This window comes from Aethalodelphis obliquidens, unplaced genomic scaffold (assembly GCF_003676395.1).
Source record: "Aethalodelphis obliquidens isolate GAN/ISIS:26980383/991018 unplaced genomic scaffold, ASM367639v1 scaffold60, whole genome shotgun sequence".
NCBI lineage: Eukaryota > Metazoa > Chordata > Mammalia > Artiodactyla > Delphinidae > Aethalodelphis > Aethalodelphis obliquidens.
In genome coordinates this window covers 4,637,634-4,656,696 of record NW_020838004.1, presented here as the reverse complement: position 1 = coordinate 4,656,696, position 19,063 = coordinate 4,637,634, and the positions used below count along the sequence as shown (strand labels likewise).

At 41.0% G+C, this 19,063-nt stretch overlaps 1 long non-coding RNA gene across 7 annotated transcripts in view; it reads right to left on the bottom strand.

The window, feature by feature from the left end:
* Positions 1-575: 575 nt before the first annotated feature.
* Positions 576-19,063, bottom strand: part of LOC113610035 (uncharacterized) — a 19,764-nt gene continuing 1,276 nt past the window's right edge. Inside the window, exons 1-6 of one of the 7 annotated variants that reach the window (XR_003428909.1) lie at positions 18,329-19,044; positions 17,590-17,671; positions 7,012-7,144; positions 6,444-6,497; positions 2,344-2,741; positions 576-1,927 (exon numbers count right to left, since the gene is read on the bottom strand). This is a non-coding gene — a long non-coding RNA (uncharacterized LOC113610035). The other 6 variants (XR_003428910.1, XR_003428906.1, XR_003428911.1 and 3 more) reach the window with 6 other exon arrangements.

The window sequence follows — 19,063 nt, the reverse complement described above, 5'->3', positions numbered from 1 at the left end:
CATTTACAGGTGGGCCTGGTCAGGAGGTTTCCTGTGGGCTAAACAAAGGTATTTTAGCCTAATGCTCATTATATGGGAGGCAGGGTTCTCAGAGATGAGCTATTATGTATACCTTAAGCTACAGGCAACATCCCTTTAGTGATTAACTTGTAGCAAAAGCAACAGAATACGAAGGTTAAAGTAATCTGTTCTTCCCTATTACAATTTGGGTTTCACTGTAGCTGTCTATGCTGGACTATCTTATTTACAGAGCAGCCTCCTCCTTCTGGGCAGTGAGTCCTCTGAGCACAAACCTGTCTCATTCATCGGTGTTACCCTTATACCTGGCACATGGGACACTTAAGTCATGTTTAACACATGTGAATGGATGTTATCATGCTTTGCTCCAGATGCCGTATTTTAAAGGTGATGTTTGACACAGTGGAGTCCTCCTAAGAAGGGAACACCAGTACTGGTCCAGAATCCCCGTGACACGAGAAACAGTTCAAAGAACAGTCTAAACGTAAATCCTGAAGAAAAGATGTGCCTGCACATTGTAGGTGCTCAATATTTATTGAACGGATGAACAAATGAGTCATAATAGCTCTCTTCATGTGGAGCTGTCAGGTAGAAGAGAGCACACACGCATCCTGAGTTACCTGTAGCTCCCGAAGCTCCAACATTATATCTAAGGCAGAGATTTCGGTCCATTAAAATAATGAATTTCCTAACAAGACCAAGATGTACCAAACCGCACTTCCTCTAGGAGCCACCTAAATGATTTCTTTCTTTTACAAAGACAAAAACAAAGTAACACAACACATTCTCTGGACCAGTTAGAGTTATTTTTGTGGCAAATGACAGAAAAAAGTTAAGTTGTGGGTGATTTGTTGCCTCTAATGAGGTATGTCCTCAGGACCCTCTCTCTCCTGCCCTCTTTCCCTTTATCTCCCCACTCCCCACGTTCTCCTCTGTTGGCTTCAGCGTAGAGACTCCACACACAGCTCCAGCTCACTTCTCCCCAAAGCAAAGAAAGGACACGCTCCTCTGACAGGACCAGCTGGAACTGTGGCTGGACAAAGCCCAGTGGCCCCGGAAGACGGTTCTCTGGTACACACAGGATCACCTACCAGTGTAGGACCCAGTGTACCTGGGGGAGGAGAATAAGATGGGACTGAGGGTGAAGGAGGGGACAATTTCCTAGACTAACACTGGCTAAGAGTTACCCGAAGTAAAAATAAAAGCTGGAGGACAAAAACAGCACTTAGCCACTGTGGCCTGAACACTTGTCCCTATTCCAGAACTTATAACTGCATTCAGTATTACATTTTCCCATAATATACTTTCAGCTGACAAACACTGGTTATTAAAAATTCCTGAGCAATTCAACCCACATTTTACTAACCTAAAAAGATTTCACTATTCCTATAACATAGACTAGAAGACTTTTTCTGAGTTGACTTTCTTTATTCATTTCTTCAAAAAAAAATGTTGTTACTGTATTGAGGATACAATGAGGAGGAAAACTGTCCTCATGAAGCCTATAATCTCGCAGAGAAGGCAGCCAAGTAAAACGACAATCACAAAGCAGGTGACAAGTACTTTAAGAAAATAACTCGTCCCCATATTGTGGTATTGAGATAGAAAAAGATAAAGCGAAAGTTTCATCACACTCCTTTATGACCAAACATCGTTTTCTTTGTTAGCACGACTAGCCACCTCTCTGAGTTAGGATGTCAGCTGGGAAATGTTATTTTGGCTGAAGTAATCTCAATGTGTCCCCGGCATAGCAGCAGAAGAAAAGGGATCTTCTTGCTTGGAGCGCTCAGTTTCAAAGCTGGAAGAACTCATGGATGTAACATTGCAGTCGTTGGAAATCAGCACCTTAGAGCACAAAAAGCAACTGATCACTTCACATGAAATCGGCAGCTCCTATCAGTGGCTGGGTCTATAAAGAATAAAAAAAGGAGGAAGTGAGGAGATTAGCAATGTCTTGATTCCCACACCATTTAATCCCTTGTGCCACCCATACTTCCCACTTAGTCATCAGTTTCACTTATTTTTCTCAGATTGATGTTTTGAACTTCTATCATGATCCCACAAACTATATGACCTCTCAGATGTCACCTTGGCTGTGGACATCCTTTTCTCTGTCCATAGTGACATGGCATACTACTCATCTTTCAGAATCTGCAGTAGGTGAAAAGGTTTGGGTGATACCCTTTTCTCAGGCAGAGAATAACAACATTTTCTTTTACTTGCCGTTCCAGCCTTGATCATATATTTCAGGTTATTTAGGTTTTGAGTGATGGCAGTGGTTGCTGAATTACAAAGCTCATCAGAATTCTGATCTCTGCTTCTCACCTTGCTTTTAAAAATTTTCCTGTCGCTTATGAAAATCTTAGTTGCTGTTGTTAAGTAGCAACTGTGTTAACACTGAGTTAAAGAGACATCTAAAATAACTGCTCTGGATTCTTTTGCTGTCCCTTCTGCAGGAGGCACAGATGTGGTGCACTCAGGTGATCGAAGAGGCAATGGGTTCCATTGTAATTGCTGTGGGCCCAGCTGGGCTGACATTTTAATTTCTGTCTCTTTTGTGGCTCCCATTATCCTGGGGGCCAAGGTAAGAACGTGTCTGGAATCACAATTTGTGGAAGGTTAGTGAAATTCTGGAACAGGGCCAGGACCATTCAGTGCTTGGGATGGATTTCTTGGAGTCTCTCCAAATGTATGGGTTGTCCATTAGTGCCACGTGGCCAGACCTGAGTTTAGAATAGAGAGTTAAGACAAAATTACGCTTACTGCAGCCTGGTTGTACAATGGAAAAGAACAGAATGGAGATGAGTGGTCTGGAGAGAGTTGCTTCAGTGCTTTAGAAAGCTAGCTCCACAGAGGAATGCTCCCTGGGTGTATAAAGGGTTTAGGGTGCTTAGAAAGCAGTTCTTAAATAAATATAAAAGATGAATTACAGGGAAAGTAATGGCTAAGACTGAAAAGGCTCTGGTTTGGGGAAAATGTTCTGTCTCCCAAAAAGAAGGTAGTTCTATGTAATGAATAAAAGCACGGCATTCTGGTTCAGCCTGGGTGGGTGTCCCAGCTTCACCAGTTATCAGCTGTAAGACTTTGAGAAAGTTAACTTCTCAGAAAAGCAGCAGTCTTGTGAAGTTACGGTTAAATGAGGTAAGACATATAAAGTGTTTCAGCATAATGCCTGACACATAGAAAGTGTTATTTCAAGCCTTATAAGGAGACAATCTAAAATGTTATAATCCAGTGGCTTGTAAGGTTTTGGGGTCTCAAACTACCTTGGGAATTTGATGAAAACTATGGATCCTTGTTCCTCAGGGGAAAAAATGCACATATATAAAATTTGTATGCACGGTTTTAGGGAACTCAGATATACAAGGAAGTACAACCCTACACTTCAGGTTAAGATTTTTTGTTCTAGGGCTACACTCATTCCCAAAAGAGAGACTAAAGACGTCAGTTTTATTTGTTTTTTATATTTTTTGATGATTTATAATTGTGTAGTCTCAACTTTTTAGAATTGGAGGGAATTTTATCTAGTCTGAAGCCCCCTTGACCCCTGCTTTTTAGGAATAATAATATTAAGGTCCTAGGAAAACTTGGTGTTTCAGATAAACAGGGAATTCTTTATCAATTTCACATTTCTATAATTAAAAAGCTTAATTTTCTCTTTATCAGCTACCCTTCATGTTCAAGATGCTCCTTAAAATTTAGTATATTTCTACTCCATTCTTAGTCCTGTTCTCTGAAATACATTTACAGCCCTCAGAAGCTCACGTTCATTCAAAGCCCATGGTATTTACAACGATCTTTTTTTTCCCTTGTGTATATTAACTAGCATATTAAAATCGACTCTGCTATACCTGTTTGATATTGTGCTATTTGGTGGAGAAGAGCCTTGCTGAAATGCGGTACTAGAGTAACAATTCCATCGGGCGGGAATTCAAATTAACAAAGACTTATCGGGCACCTACAATGGGACAGGCTCCGTTCTGTGCACCTGGGATGCATGAATGAAAAGAACTCAGACAGAGATGTGTGCCCTCAGGGAGCCTACAGTCTACAACGAACATGATCTTTGCTTTTGGAAGGATTTGGCTGGGGTTGAGATTCTGTGCGTGGGCAGGACCAGAGCTAACCTGAAAGGTTATTATCTACATGAATGTCACCCACGCCTCCATCACTGTTCCTCAAGGATACTTACCTTCATTTGTTTCAACAATAGCTGACTCAGCACGGGCAGCACAAAACACAGAATGGCCAAAGCGTGCCTGGGCAAATCCCACCATACCTTCCCCCTGGCCAGAGCATGAACTACATCAAGCAGCAAATAGGCCATGCTTAGGTAAGTCATCTCTAGGCTTTCCACTGCAAAAATAGTTTAAGCTCTTCTCCTTTGCTTCCTGGAAACTTTGGGTGACTTTTGAGGGGAATGTGAACAAGAGAGCAAAGGTACTGGGGTTGGCAGTTTGCTCTAGTGAGAAGGGAGCAGAAAGTAGGGCTGATGATATGAGAAAGAGTCAGATGAAATAAAAGGGATGGGAGACTGGAACATGAAAAGTTGGAAGTAGGTCAGATAAGTGACATGCCAAAGGCAAGAGACATTAAAAGGCTCTGAAAAATCATGTGATCTTGTTGAATCTGCTTCTGGAGAAGCAGAGGTGACACAAAGCTGGTGTAGCTAACATGTCACTGGGACCCATGGGCTCTGAGGAAGTCACCTAATCTCACTCTGAAATAGGGTAGAATGATGTCAATGAAGCCCCGAAGATAAAGAGCAAATAGAACCAAGCTGAGGGGGCGCGGAGCTGGCAGGTGGAGCTAGAGCCACTCTTCACCCCCAGGTCGTTGTCCTGTCTTGGGGCTCAGATGGCTGGTCTTCACTCTGAAGATACTTTGGGCAGCTCCAGGGCTACAGAAATTAGGCCACCGACACACCCAAGCATCTGCCTTCCCTTTGCTTTTTCCACCTAGAAAAATCTTACCGCTCCTTGTTACCCTCCACATCTAGAACCTTATCCTTGTCTGGCTAAATCTACTCCTTAGTTATTTGAAAAAGGGGAGAAAATCTTATTGATGTTCTCAGGAGAATCCAACTCAGACTTTGCTTCAGGCCCTTTTTACCTGAGATGTCACTGCACAAGCAACTAAGAACTATAGTGAAAAAGCAAAAATTATGTTCATGACATCTGAGGAAGGCGAAATCAACCTAAATGAGTTACATCATTTGTTCAAGAGAACAAAATCATTGTCTCATGACGTGGTAATGCGGTGACTTCTTTCTCGTGCACTCAGAATCTTCAAGCCGCAATATTTTTGTCAGATGAATCACTTATCTCTTCTCCCAGTGAATGCTATGATAGACAACGGTATAAATATCCTGTAGCCTGGGCCCTTGGTTTTGTAAACAATCATGAAATAAATAAGGCATTTTGCCTGATGACCAAGGCAGACTCATAAATAGGTTTCTATAAACAGAGGGCAATTGTAAAAGGCAAAGAGGAAAGAATCCATGGCTTGGTCCATGCTTTATATATCCTGCCCATTACACCTCCCAGAAGACCCTCTCAGCCCAGACCTATATTTAAAAAAAAAAAAAAAAAAGACCTATTTATAGTATGGTTAAGTTCTTCTAGAGTCATACAGAATACATGAGGTATATTATCTTGTGTGATTTTGTCCATCTCCCTAAAGATAGTTACCTCCTGTAGAGTAAAACTGAGAATCATCAGCTATTGGCTAGTAGGCAAAGCTCTTGATGGCAAGAGCCAAGGCACTCTATCTTAGGACTCCAGCTCTTAAATGGGGATAATACGTCCCGTTCATTAACTGGCAAACTGCAGTTCTTCAGTTAAAAGCTTAAGGAATGGGACTTCCCTGGTGGTGCAGTGATTAAGAATCCTCCTGCCAGTGCAGGTGACATGGGTTCGATCCCTGGACCGGGAAGATCCCACATGCCATGGAGCAACTAAGCCCGTGCGCCACAACTACTGAGCCCACGCGCTGCAACTACTGAAGCCTGTGCACCTAGAGCCTGTGCTCCACAAGAGAAGCCACTGCAATTAGGAAGAGACCCACACACCGGAACGAAGCATAGCCCCTGCTCGACACAACTGGAGAAAGCCCGTGTGCAGCAATGAAAACCCAACAAAGCCAAAAATAAATAAATAATTAAAAAAAAAAAAAACTTAAGGAATGATTATGACTCACTATCTCTAGCTTAGCAAAAAAGAATTTGTTGGGAATTCCCTGGCAGTCCAGTGGTTAGGACTCCACTGCGCTTCCAAAAGCAGGGGGCTCCAGTTCAATCCCTGGTCAAGGAACTATGAAGAACTAAGATCCTGCAAGCTGTGAGGCACGGCCAAAAAAAAAAAAGAATTTGTTGAGAGCAGGACACACAAAGGCATATATCCATGTGTGTGGACGCATACACTCACCTAATACGCGTGAGAGCCCAAGTCCCAGAGAAGATGGTCCTTCTTCATCTTCATCTAGAGAGAGGTTACAATGGGGGTTACATAGTGGTCATTTACTTTCTCCAGACACTTAGGTTCTTCATTTTCCCACAGGCTCTCTGACACAGAATTCTCTATCTTGTAATGTGATTGAACAGACTAACTAAAAGAAGACCAAAATGTACTTTGTGAACACAAGTGCAATAAAGATGCTTTGATGATCAACCTTGCATGTTATCAAGTACTTGAGGCCCTTTTAAATCAAAACAAACAGTGGTAAATGGCATCAGGGAACCCAAAATATTAAAATTCAAGTAAATTTCAATTGCTACTGAACAAATATATTATTGTTGTATGAAAAATTTTAAAAATAATAATAACTAACATTTATTGAGTGCTCATAATAGGAGGAACACTGTTCTATGCACTTTACAGAAACTTTTTCATTTAATCCTCAAAAAACCCTACAAAGTAAGTACTAAAAAATGAAATTTGAAGAGTTTTTGAACAGCAACTTGATTATACAATACCGAGATAGAAAAAATTTCACCTGTACAGAGTTCTTAGGTAATACATTTCAGGTCACAGCTGAAGTTCCACTTGTGTAATATATTTCCATTTGTTTCCATTCCTCAGCATTCCAATTCCCCATAGACATGTGACTCTCTAGATGTTCATGTCTTCTTGAAGAAACAGAAAATGAAAAGCGACAGGCCTTGAGTATACAGAAATAACTGTAGAGTTATTGCATCAACAGCAAGTCCAACACGACCACAACCCTTCTAGTATGGCCCAGGGAGAAGCACCACTTCCTTTAATTTCCCATCCACAAAGTTTCCAAAGTTGTGGCAAAAACAATCCTCACTGGTCAGGTGAAGTACCTCCTTTATTTTCCAAGGTCTTAGCAAATCCTAAGAACTATTTTACCTACAAGATAGAGAATGGGTTCAAGGGTGGCTGAGCTCAGAATAAGCCCAATATAAATGAGAGAGAGAGAGAGAAGGAGAAGGGGAAAGGGAAGAAGAAGAAGGGGAAGGAGAAGGAGAAGAAGGAGAAGAAGGAGGAGAAGGAGGAGAAGAAGAAGAAGAAAGAAGAAGAAGGAGGAGGAGGAGGAGGAGGGGGAGGAGGAGGAGGAGGAGGAGAAGGAGAAGGAGGAGAAGAAGAAGAAGGAGGAGGAGGAGGGAGGAGGAGGAGGAGGAGGAGAAGGAGTAGGAGACAGAGAAGGAGGAGAAGGAGAAGAATGAGAAGGAGAAGAAGGAGAAGGAGAAGAAGGAAAAGAAGTAGAAGAAGGAGAATAAGAAGAAGGAGAAGGAGAAGAAAGAGAAGAAGGAGAAGAAGGAGAAGAAGAAGAAGGAGAGGGAGGAGGAGGAAGGGGGAAGGGAGGGCGGAAGAAGGAGAAAGAGGGAAAGAGGGAAGGGGAGCGGGAAGGAAGGGAGGAAGGAGGGGAGAGAGAGACTTAGGGAAGGAAAAGCAGCGGCTCCTGCAGAGACAAGGCATGTGAGGCACAGGAATGGAAACCAAGAATATTCCAGATCTATTCTGGTTAGCTGAGTTGAGCTCCTCCAAGGCTAGTGATTGGCCCTACGGAAACAGATCACTTGTTGAGGCACATTCCTCACCTGGCAAGTTGAGTCAAATTAAAGCATTTATACCTGTTCATATTTATATGCCTGGTCCCCTTTGTATTTCATAAAGACCACCACAGTGATCTTTAACCTGCAAACTGACACAAAGCTGCCCTCATCCACTTTATCTTTTTCTTGACTAACTACTTAGTTCTTGGAAACATTCAAGGACATTTAACTTTGGCTTCTGTTTTTACTTTTTAAAAAAATCTTTTTGGTTCAAAAACTCTAGAAAATCATTAAACTGGGCCAGCAGGCATGAGGTCTGAATGAAGGATAAAGAGTGGAAAGGGAGAAAGCCTTTTGTCTCTCAAAGTTTTCTTCACAGGCAGTTGCTCACATAGACACATTAGAATCACTTTGACATTAAACTTGGAGAGAAGCAGTTCGGCTAATAGATTACTGATCTCCATTCTCCAACTGGGAACACAAAATGTTCTAAAAAGTTTTGAGAGCAGCCTTTCTTAATGAAACGTATGCTTAATGAAACGTAAAAATTTTCTATGTGCAAAAATCAAAATGTGGTTTTCTGGCTCAGCGCATTCCAGTTCTTTCTTTCGAATGTCTGACTTTTCACATCCATTTACTAATGAGAACTAAGAGTAATACTTCATATCTGTAAGTGCTTGACACGTAAGGGAAGGAAGATGGTTTTAGTCTCTTTTGATGGAAAGAAACAGGCGCACTCAAGTTACTTCACAAAATTAGTGGTGGAAGGAGATTCAGATAGGGGAACGGGCGGTTACAGGGATACATGGCAGGGACCAGAACTGGAAACACCCAGGATCGAAGGCACTTCTAAATACAAGTGTCTTAGTGTCTTCGCCTTCTTTCTGTGCATTGTCTCTATGCTTCTTTTCCAACCAGCTTCCTCAGCCTTTACTCTCTATCTGTTCTGCCCCTTCATAGTTTTAGCGTCCATATGGTTCATGGCATCCTCTCACAATCTGACTTTGCTGCCAGCTGGCCTGGTGCCTTAGTTTCCAATTGCTGAATTTCCCAGAACGGCAACTGATCGGCCCAGATCATCATTTTAAGCTAGTCCATCCAGATGGCTGGCCAGGTCACAGAATGTCTGTCTTCCAGCAAGCATCTACCCCTTGGTCCACTCATCTGAGACAAGGGGCAAACACACAGTATAGAGCACCACTGTGTAGAATGAGGCCACAAGCAGAAAGGTTTCCTTAGAGGAGAATCTGGATGGGACAGGTTGAGATAAATATCTCTAGTTCGCTGGCAGATTATGTGGAAACCAGTTCATTCACCTTCTTTCTTAGAGGAGCTAATCTCAGCCAATCACAATGGACCCGGATCATCCTTGATACAACATGTAAGAGGAGCATTGGCAACTTCTTTCCTCTCCCCTCTCCCTCAACTTTATCTCCATTACATCCATCACTTTACCTTCATGACTAACCAAGTGCCTAGGAATCATAAGACTTACATATCAAAACATTTGGCGTTTCAACTTAAAGTGTCAACAAAAGAATTTTTCACATCCCAGGATCATTTAGTTTTATTCTAGAGTAACATGCCAGTGGGCAATAAAATATTAGAACAGGGAATAATGCGTATTTCTTTTCCTACTCCCATAGCATTGATCTCAGTAGGAATCTGACTACTGGAGGTGCCCACACTGTATTTGGTGGATGTTGGGAGATCTAAGTCAGTGGACCTCACAGTTTGGTAACCTATCACAGAGAATTAGTTCAAAGAATATTTACAATATTCTGAATGTACGATGCCAAGGCAGGACTGAATAATACTATAAACACTGGCATCAAGCAAATCTGGGTTCAAATCTCAAATGTCTTGTAATAACTGTGACTTTGACCAAACTTTTAATCCCTATAAATCATTTGAAAAATGGAGATAATAATAACCATTTCATAGGCATCTTATAAATATTAGGTAAGATAATGTATATAGGATATTGCAAAATGACTGGTACATAGTAAGCTTTCAGTAAGTGATAGTGGTTGCTTTTATCACTATATCTATTATGATTATAGTATCATTACCATGGATGTTGTGGGGATTAGAGAAAATAGGTTAGAGATATGAGGATTACCTTCAAATACTTTAGAGTCTTAAGAGAGAGAAAATAGATGTACCTCTTAGAAATGGTGTCTACATTTAACTTGCGCATGCACGGATGGAACTCATCATGGTGGTGGCCTGAGTGAGAACGGTCAAGTGTGAAATAATGATGTTAAATGATATTCTTTAATCTGGAAAAAGAAGTTAAATAGGGATAGTGCCTCTTAGAAAAAGAAAGGAGGATGGCTTCCAGCATAAAAGTTTGTCTACTGTACTGTAAGAAGTCAGGATTCATAGGAGTTTTATAACTGGAACAGGAACTATATTAAAAGGAGAATTGAAACAACAAGATGAGAGTTGCAGATGGAAAGGACCTACTGGCTGGAATATGGGGGAGTCACTGTCAGAAACAGTGGACACCCCGCCACTTGGGTTTCCATTTTACTTCCTCAGGGAGGCCTGGACCAGGTTAGATTCCCCTGCTCTATGTTCCCTTCCTGTGTTTTCCCTACTATAATACTCATTACATATTGGCATTACTTGTCTGAAGTCCATCTTCTCTGCTAGATTATCTGTTCTGTAAGACCCTGACTCTCATGTTTATCACTTTATCTCCATGGCTAGCCAAGAGCCTGGCACGTGGTAAGTACTCCACAGACATACGTTGAGGAAATTAATGTGTGACTGCAGGAATGAATTGAGTAATGAACATGGAATTAAAAGGTGATCTCATTATATACTCTTCTGTATTGTTCTCTAGTATTTGTAAGGGTTAATCCTATCCTCCTGTTGACATTGTAAATTGCATGGAGACACAGCAAGAATTCTGTATCATGTGTCTCCATCACTACCACTAAGGCATCCAGTTACAGGCATAAATGCTCAAAGGAGCTTTCTGAGTTCTTTGCTAATAATTCTCTTACCCTCTATTCTCCATTTTCTATTTATCTTCTACACCAATGCAGAGATTATACCCCAGTCTCACTATTAGATTATAAACTTATCTTTTGTTATTTTTTGTCGCCAGGACTTACTACTTGCTGAGGGTCCAATAAATAAATGAGCAAATAAAAAACTATCTGTACAGCATGTATTTCACAGCATACTCTTCCAAAGTTGCAGCCTTCCAGAATCTTACAAGATGCTATTGTGATTCCAAGCTTGCAGCTCATGCGGGAATGCCAACATTTTATCTTTGAAATTGCTGTGTTTGTTACATTTATATAATTGTTGAAAGTTGCTTCTTGCGAACAAGGCAAATTTTACCTTTGCATGAAAATCATTTTACAGTTTTAAGACAACTTGGGAACTTTATTTGGTAAAAATATGTGTACTCACTTTCCAGTTAACAAACTCTAATACATCCAACCATTTCATCTGACAAGGTTTTTCAAGAACCTCCTCTTAGGTTCCAAGTACTTGAAATACTCAGATGAATAAGACTCATCCCTGAAGATGCTCCAAGTCTGTATGTAATTGTCACTTTCAGAAGGTCTGAAAGTTGAAGTATAGACTGTTTCCTTCTAAAGGTCCCTTCAATCCCACCTTGGTTCTACATGTTGATTTCCTGCAAATACTTCACAATAGAATACTATGTCATCTAAGATACCCGAGTCTGAAAATTATAACTCTTCTGTGCTCTTAATTGGATCGTACTCCCAAACTCCTTCACTCTCATGTGGATTTTTGTTTTATTCACCCACTTTCTTTTCTAACACCCAGACAGCCAGCATATTTCACAATGATCTTTCCTTAAAATATATAAAATTATTTCTCTATCTCAGTTTCCTTACATCTGAAAGAAGGATACTGAGAACTGGGGAGAGTGAATTTAGATGATCAAGGAGACGAACAGACTCACAGAAGAAATAAGGGAACAAAGGAAAACCAAGGCAACTTTGGGGATTTTTGAGACTAGAGCTACTTTTACTTTCTCCCTGCTTACTTGCAGAAATTCTCCTACTTCTCCTATCTTACTAATCCTGCTTGCACTAGATTCTTATGGAAATCCTAAGACAAAACAAATTCACAGAATTTTAGAGCTTGGAAAGGTCTTTGCAATTCTCAGACATGGATTAACCACAAATTTAATAAAATTTAAAATTTAGTGTCCATCACTAGCACTGGCCCCTTCCAAGGCCCTTGGAGAGGCCAGAGCAATGTGTTCACGTGGTCATATTCTTAATTAAATTTCAAAAGCAAGCTATTTTAACCATTATTGGTAAAGACCACAGTCTCTTTTCACTCAAGTTACCTCTTTCAAACTCTCCTTCATGCTGGAAGCATTGGGAAGCCATGTGTATTTTTGTTATTCTGGCTAAGGGAAAGTTAAGATGCAGACACCTTTAGCTTGGGTTTGGTGGGTTATAGAGAGAGAGCAAGATCACAGTCATTTCAGTGTGTGGTTGCTGTTTTGAGTTGTCCCAACGTAAGAATGGGTTCTAGGAATATTTCTATCGCCCACCGGGCCAATTCACATGCATCAGATCCCAAAGATGTAGGTTGGAGGACGTTTCGTGATGCCTAACTATCCTAGGGCACTAGACTAGAGAAAAAAATTGAATTACCTTTCTATTTTCTCCATAGAAGATAACATTTCAAAAATCGTTGTCATATGAAGAGGAAATCAAAATATACTCCCTAAAATATGTAGGGAAAAAAGTAATACAGGGTTGTGTCAGGTAGTTAATTAATAGAGATTTGTTATTTATTTGGATTTTGTGATGTTTATAGTATTTTCAACTTTTTAAAGTTTATTGATTCTATTGATGATTTTAAATAAGTATTTGCTTTCATAAATAATTTTGCATCCATAGTTTTATATTCTTTTATTAAGTAAGGTCCCCACATTATATAAGCTTCAATTTTCCTACAATCTGGATTTGGCCCTGACCCTACTTAATCACCCTTCCACATTTAATAGATAAGAGAACTGAGACCCAAAATCACATCGTTTACAGCACTACTGAACTAAACCCTGGATCCTCTGACTTTCTATCCATTGCTATTTCTACTACCCTACATTACCTTTTAAGAAGTACCTTGAAAATCAAAGATCTTCCCAGAAAAAAAAGAAACAAATAAAAAAGATCTCCTGACCACTGTATATAATAATAGTAAATATTTATATAGCATTTCTTATATGCGAGGCATTGTTTTACAGTGCTTTACATATAGCTCATTTAATCTTCAAAACAACTCTATGACTAAGCTAATATCAATATCCTCTTTTCAGATGACAAAAATCAAGACATAGAACAGTTAAGTAACTAGACCAAGGTCACACAGTATGTAGAGAACATAACATCCTTTGTATTGTGGCAGCTAGCAGCAAACATTTTCTGAGGGCTTGCAATGTTCTAGTCACTTTGCTGAACACTACAGTGCATTAATCTCATTCAATCTTCACAATCACTCTTTGAGGAGGTAGCATTATTACTCAGTCTTATAGATGAGGAAACTGAAGCCTAAAGACAGTAAGTAACTTGCCCAAGGCCATATATCTAGTAAGGGGCAAAGTCAGTGCTCAAATCCATACCTGACTAGGAAGAAACACTCTCATGGTCCTTCTACTGTTGCCACATTCCCCTTGGTCCCTTTCTCCTAAAGCTACAATTAGAATGGGGATGTGGGCAGACTTAGAATAAGGAGTGGGGTGAAGAGTGTAAAGGACATAATAGTCCCTTCTTAGACAACTGTCCTTCCCATTTTGTACACACACACGCACACACACACACACACACACACACACACACACACGTGTCAGGGTACCTAGCTATCTGTCATGATATTCCTTTTTTAAATGTATTTTTTTATTGAAGTATAGTTGATTTACATATCATGATAATCTTTACATCTGACCCCTTTCCTCAACGTTTGCTATAGCCAAGAGATGACGTTTCTTTTCAATTCATATTCTATAATAAAGTTAAGAGGGACAGTCAGCAGATCAGTAATTTAGGTATTTAGGTGCTGGAGAAAGTTTATAGAGGTGGCGAATCCTTACAAGGATCAAGAAGATAATGTAAATAAAGTGGCAAAATAGAACCCCAAAGAGTGACAGAGATGTTGGTAAACTAGAAAGTGCATATCCAAACCCAAATAGCAGGTACTGGGTTCCAGCAAATGGTTGCCATGTGGCAATATGAGTCCAGTGTGATCAGATCTGACAAATTTTCAAGAGACGCCAGAAATCTAGAGTTGGGGGTGGGGGGCAAAATATCCTAAATTATAAATACTTAAAGTAATTCAATGTTTAAAAAGCACTGTGCTGGCTAACATCTTGCAGGCCAAACAAATATCAACAAACCCACGTCTGAGGGCCTCGCTCGCCTTTGCAGTCTGCTTTACATGGGGTTAAATGCAGGAAACTCTGAAATAGGAAGTTAGAAGAGAAAGCCGACAAAAGTTTGGATGTTGGTGGAATATTTGTTCTTTGAAAAATGAGCTTTAGTAAGAATAATTTTCTCAGTGGAGGTGGGCGATGGAGGGGGTGGGATGGGAATGGGCACTCAAGCAGTGGCCTTTTTGGATCAGATCCTCATAATTTCTCCTTTGGAGTAGTATTGGTCTTGGACCGCAGGAATCTAATTAACAGCTCAAAGGGAGCAATCAATTTATAATTGTGTGAAGTAGAAATTCCTTTGTGCACAAAACAAATTACAATATTTGCAAATTTGTAAATAATGCAGTACTTTCCCTGAAATCCAAAGGCTTTGGGTGCTCCCAGGGGAAAGAAAAAGAAGTCTGAGGAGGCAAAACGTTAGAAAATGACCTATTGTCTCAAGAAATGGAATTTAAAAAATATCTTTAGTAATTGATTTTTTTCAATCGAATCCTTATTTAGGAACTATAAAGGGGCCTGTTCTTAGGTCAGTAGAATGAGAATATCTAGAGAAATAAACAGTTTCAAGTCCAAAAGTCACAGCACGTTACTAACAGGGTATCTTCTTTCGAAAGCACCGAGCATAAAAATGTGCCTCAGCCCTCCCTCCCTACACCCTTGGTTTGTGGTAGGAAGTTTCATTTTATAAAAGAGATAGCAAGTCCCGGTTATGATCATTATGTACAATGTCAGAGAAGGAATTGGTGACAGATAAGGACACGAATCCAATCTCTCTGCTTTGCCAAATAGTTGTTTTGAGCCATTCAATTCACAAATATGTACTGGGATCCTTTTATAAGTTCCTGTAGCTGTTATTAGAGATTCAAAAGAGATGTTCTAGAAGAACTTATGGTGTACTGAGGAAAGTCAGAGTGAAAACTCCTTATTTTCTCCAAGATTTTTTAAGCACTTCTCTTCAAGTTGGTTGAGCTAGGAGTTGGGAGTGGATAAGTGAATGGAGTCCATCCCTGCCCTTCAGGGGTTCACCAGTCTAATGAGAACATAGAATTTGAACCAATCATTTCAGTATTGAGCTTGATGCTAAGGAAGAGCTACAGGAAAGCACTTTGGATGCTTTGGCAAGTGCTTATTTCTACCGGGAGATCTTTCAAAGAGAAAGAGATGGAGGGCATTCGAAGTAGAGTTAAGTGGACTATTGACTGGCCTTCTATAGGAGGATGACAGATCAGATTTGTGCTTTCAAATGATTCTCTCCCCTGTGCTCTTATTCACTGTGAGTTGGTTGCAAATTGGTTAAACCTTTCCACAAAATCTTTTAGCAAATTGCATCAAAAGCCTTAAAACATATTCATATCATTTAGGTTAGAAATTCCATATCTAGGAATAAAAGATGCTGCCCGAAACTTATATATGAGGAAGCTTATCAGAGCATTATTATTTATAATCATGAGAAGCTGGAAACAACCTACATGTTCCATAGTGGAGTAATGGTTAAATAATTTACGGTACATCCAAGCCATGTGATTTTATGCACAACTAGGAAAAAAAAGTCACATTGAAAAAAAATAGTTCAAAACAAGCAAAAACTATTTTTAAATGATGTGAAATGTTTCGTGAAGTGTCATTCTCATTTTGTAATTAAAAAATTAAGAAGTAGTGCTCCACATTGGTTGTTAATTTTCACCCAGATCTTACTTTCCTAAAGTTCTTTCTTGTTTTAGATCAACCAGACAACAAAAGGGGCGGAGTTTTTCCTTGCTCTGTACAAAGTTCAAAGAATGGGCTTTTGTTTCCTTCCCTCTTAACTAACAATGTGATCCAGGATTTGCAAGTCACTTATTCTTTAAGTTACAGTCTCCTTCTGGTATCCAGGCTAGCTGGGAAAGAAAGGAAGGTCAGGTGAGGAATGGAAGAGAAAGGAAGTGTCCAGAAGTTGAACATTACCGTGAGAGGGGAGAAGAAGGATGATGGGACTGAGGGTGTGAGAACCAGAAGAAAGAGTGGTCATTGTGTATTGAGAATGAGTTACTGGATTGGAGATTTCAGGGGTGGGACACAGACACATATACCGTGGTTCAATAGAAGAAATGTTACAGTGCAGTACATGGTTGACTGCCAAATAAATGACAGTATAGACAATGTTACAACAGTTTGGAGGATTTGGTGGAGAGGGCCATCATTTGGTCACATACATGTATATGACCATAGATCAATGAAGAGATTCCTCTAAAACCTCCTTTTAGCAATTTTTGTTAGACGGTATAACTGTATAGGGCTGGCCTCTCTTGGCCTCCCTCTTGAGAGATTTAGTTATGGAAGAACTTAAAGGACTGCACTGTGAAAGAATTTTAGCTATTAAATAGAAGGAAAGGATATAAAAAGTATATGATAGAAAATAATTTGAAGTTAAAATACTGTTTGAGAAAACTCAGTCTCTGCACAAAAATTCACTTCATCCTTCAATTTCTCCTTTCCTTTAAAATGTATTCACATAAAATCTGCTTTACAAGCCAGGAACATAACTCAAGATATTTACCATTAAATGGGGACACCTATGTGTTTCAGTTCTTAGGACAACTGAGACTTCGTTTCTCCCTGGATTTCTTGGTTCTCTGCGTTGAAGTGTACGTAGTAATTTCTCCCTTTGCTGAATCTTCTTGCTTTTACAGTTTCTTCTAACTGCATGTTATACACCTTCCCCATGCCATTGCTATTCTAGGCTCTATAAATCTGCACAGCACCAAGAGAACTTTAGCTATCACTAGTTAAATGGATCAACACATTTACCCAACCACATAACTTAGACCCTTTGGGGGTTTTCCAGTCTATTTTAATCTATTTAAACCTGACACTGGCAGATTTCCATTTCCTTTGTTCCTTGTGTAGACTTGGTTTATGCCTGTTGGTCTCTAAAAGGGACAGAGAGGAGGCAGCTGTCGAAAAATGAGGAGATTGGCAGTTTTAACCACACAATTTGGTCTAATAGCTTTGATATGCTAAACTTGCTAGCTCTTCCAAGTGTACCTTTCTGATTTTGCATCACAACACTACACTGAATCCCTAAGGAAACCAGGGTAGTTTTTTAAAAAGAAAGGGAAGAAAAGAAAGAAATGCAAACCAGTGAAACCGTTCTTTTAAACCATCTCCACAGATTCATTCTGCCAACTGCAGGCCTTCACAAATCCTCGTACACCAGAGACCTTTAAAAAAAAGAGAAGCAGAGAATACCGATCGTGTTCTCAACAGCGAAAACAGGTGATGTCATAACGCACAGTCCTATGTGGTCCCGGCCAAGGCCGGGTGGGGAGCTGGGGCGCCAGTGCGCACGGAGCTCCGCGCCAGTGGGCAGAGCAAGTTATCTCCGGGGTCCGGAGGACACCGGTGAGGACCGGGCACCAATCAGGTTCTCGCTCGGAGCCTGCCTTTGTTCTCACTGGGGAGCAGGTTTCGGGGCGTCTCGCGTCGTCGGGAACCAGCATTCGACTAGCATGCGCGCTGCTAGCTCCTCGGGAGACCTCGCTCCCCCACTCGCCTGTCCCCCACACCCTGCCAGCCTGAGCTTTCCCCAATTACATCTGCCTTCTCTCCCCTGAGCGTGAACGCCAAAATCCTAAATCCATTTTTAGCTTCGGAAGAGGCAGGTCCAGCCCAACAGTTTTAAATGGCAATTTGTTCTCTGAACCTTCGCTCCCAGGCAGAGCTCCATGCTCTGCGTTTATCTAACCAGCTACCTCAGAAGGACTTTTGGGTGGAAGACAACCCTGTCTCTTTGGCCTTTTCGTGTTGGACAAATAAAGGAATTTTCGTTGCTGAGAGACTGCGAGAAGGGGCTTTAGATGGAGGAGGAAACCACTCACCCACAGGTTTTGTGTCTTTTCTTCCCTCTAACTCGATTATTGGTGCAAATATACTTAAACATCTATCCCCTACCCGCTGCCGAAGCCTCAGGTAACTGGTCTTTTGCAAAACAGGGCTCACGATAAATGATGCATAAAGTTCTTTGAGATCCTTGGATGCAAAGTGCTACGTGATTGCAGTCTTCTTTACAGCTAAGATTTTGGTTAAGAGAAAGCCTAACCACTGCCCTGACGGTAAGGACGTTTTAGCTCCCCCCACCCCCATCCTCTTTCTCAAGAAATCAGGAAATATTTAGCTCAGTCTTAGACCCACTAGCGAGCTCTAGCTCCCAGTTATTTATCTCATTCCCTCACCATTTCTGCAGAGACCTAGAGCAGGGGCTGTGCCTTGTCTTAGGGGAGGGGCTGGACTTCACGGGGTTATTTGCATATGACACACCCTCTTCCTCCTATTGGTGGAGCAGCACACTGTATTCCCACCCACCCCACTACCTAACTAACCCGCCATCTCCCTTCAGTTCGGAGCCTCGGAGACAAACTTAACTTGCCCAGAGATTCAAGGCGTCTTCGGCCTCTCTGATTGGCCGGTGCAGCTCCCAGCCGGGCTCTAGTTGCTCATTGGCTGTGGGCTAGCGCCCGGGGGGCGTGGCTGGAGCGGTCCGATTGGCGGGAGGGGGCGGTGCCCGAGCGTGGAGGTGGTGAAGGTGGTGGGGAGGCGGGGGCGGGGCCGCACTG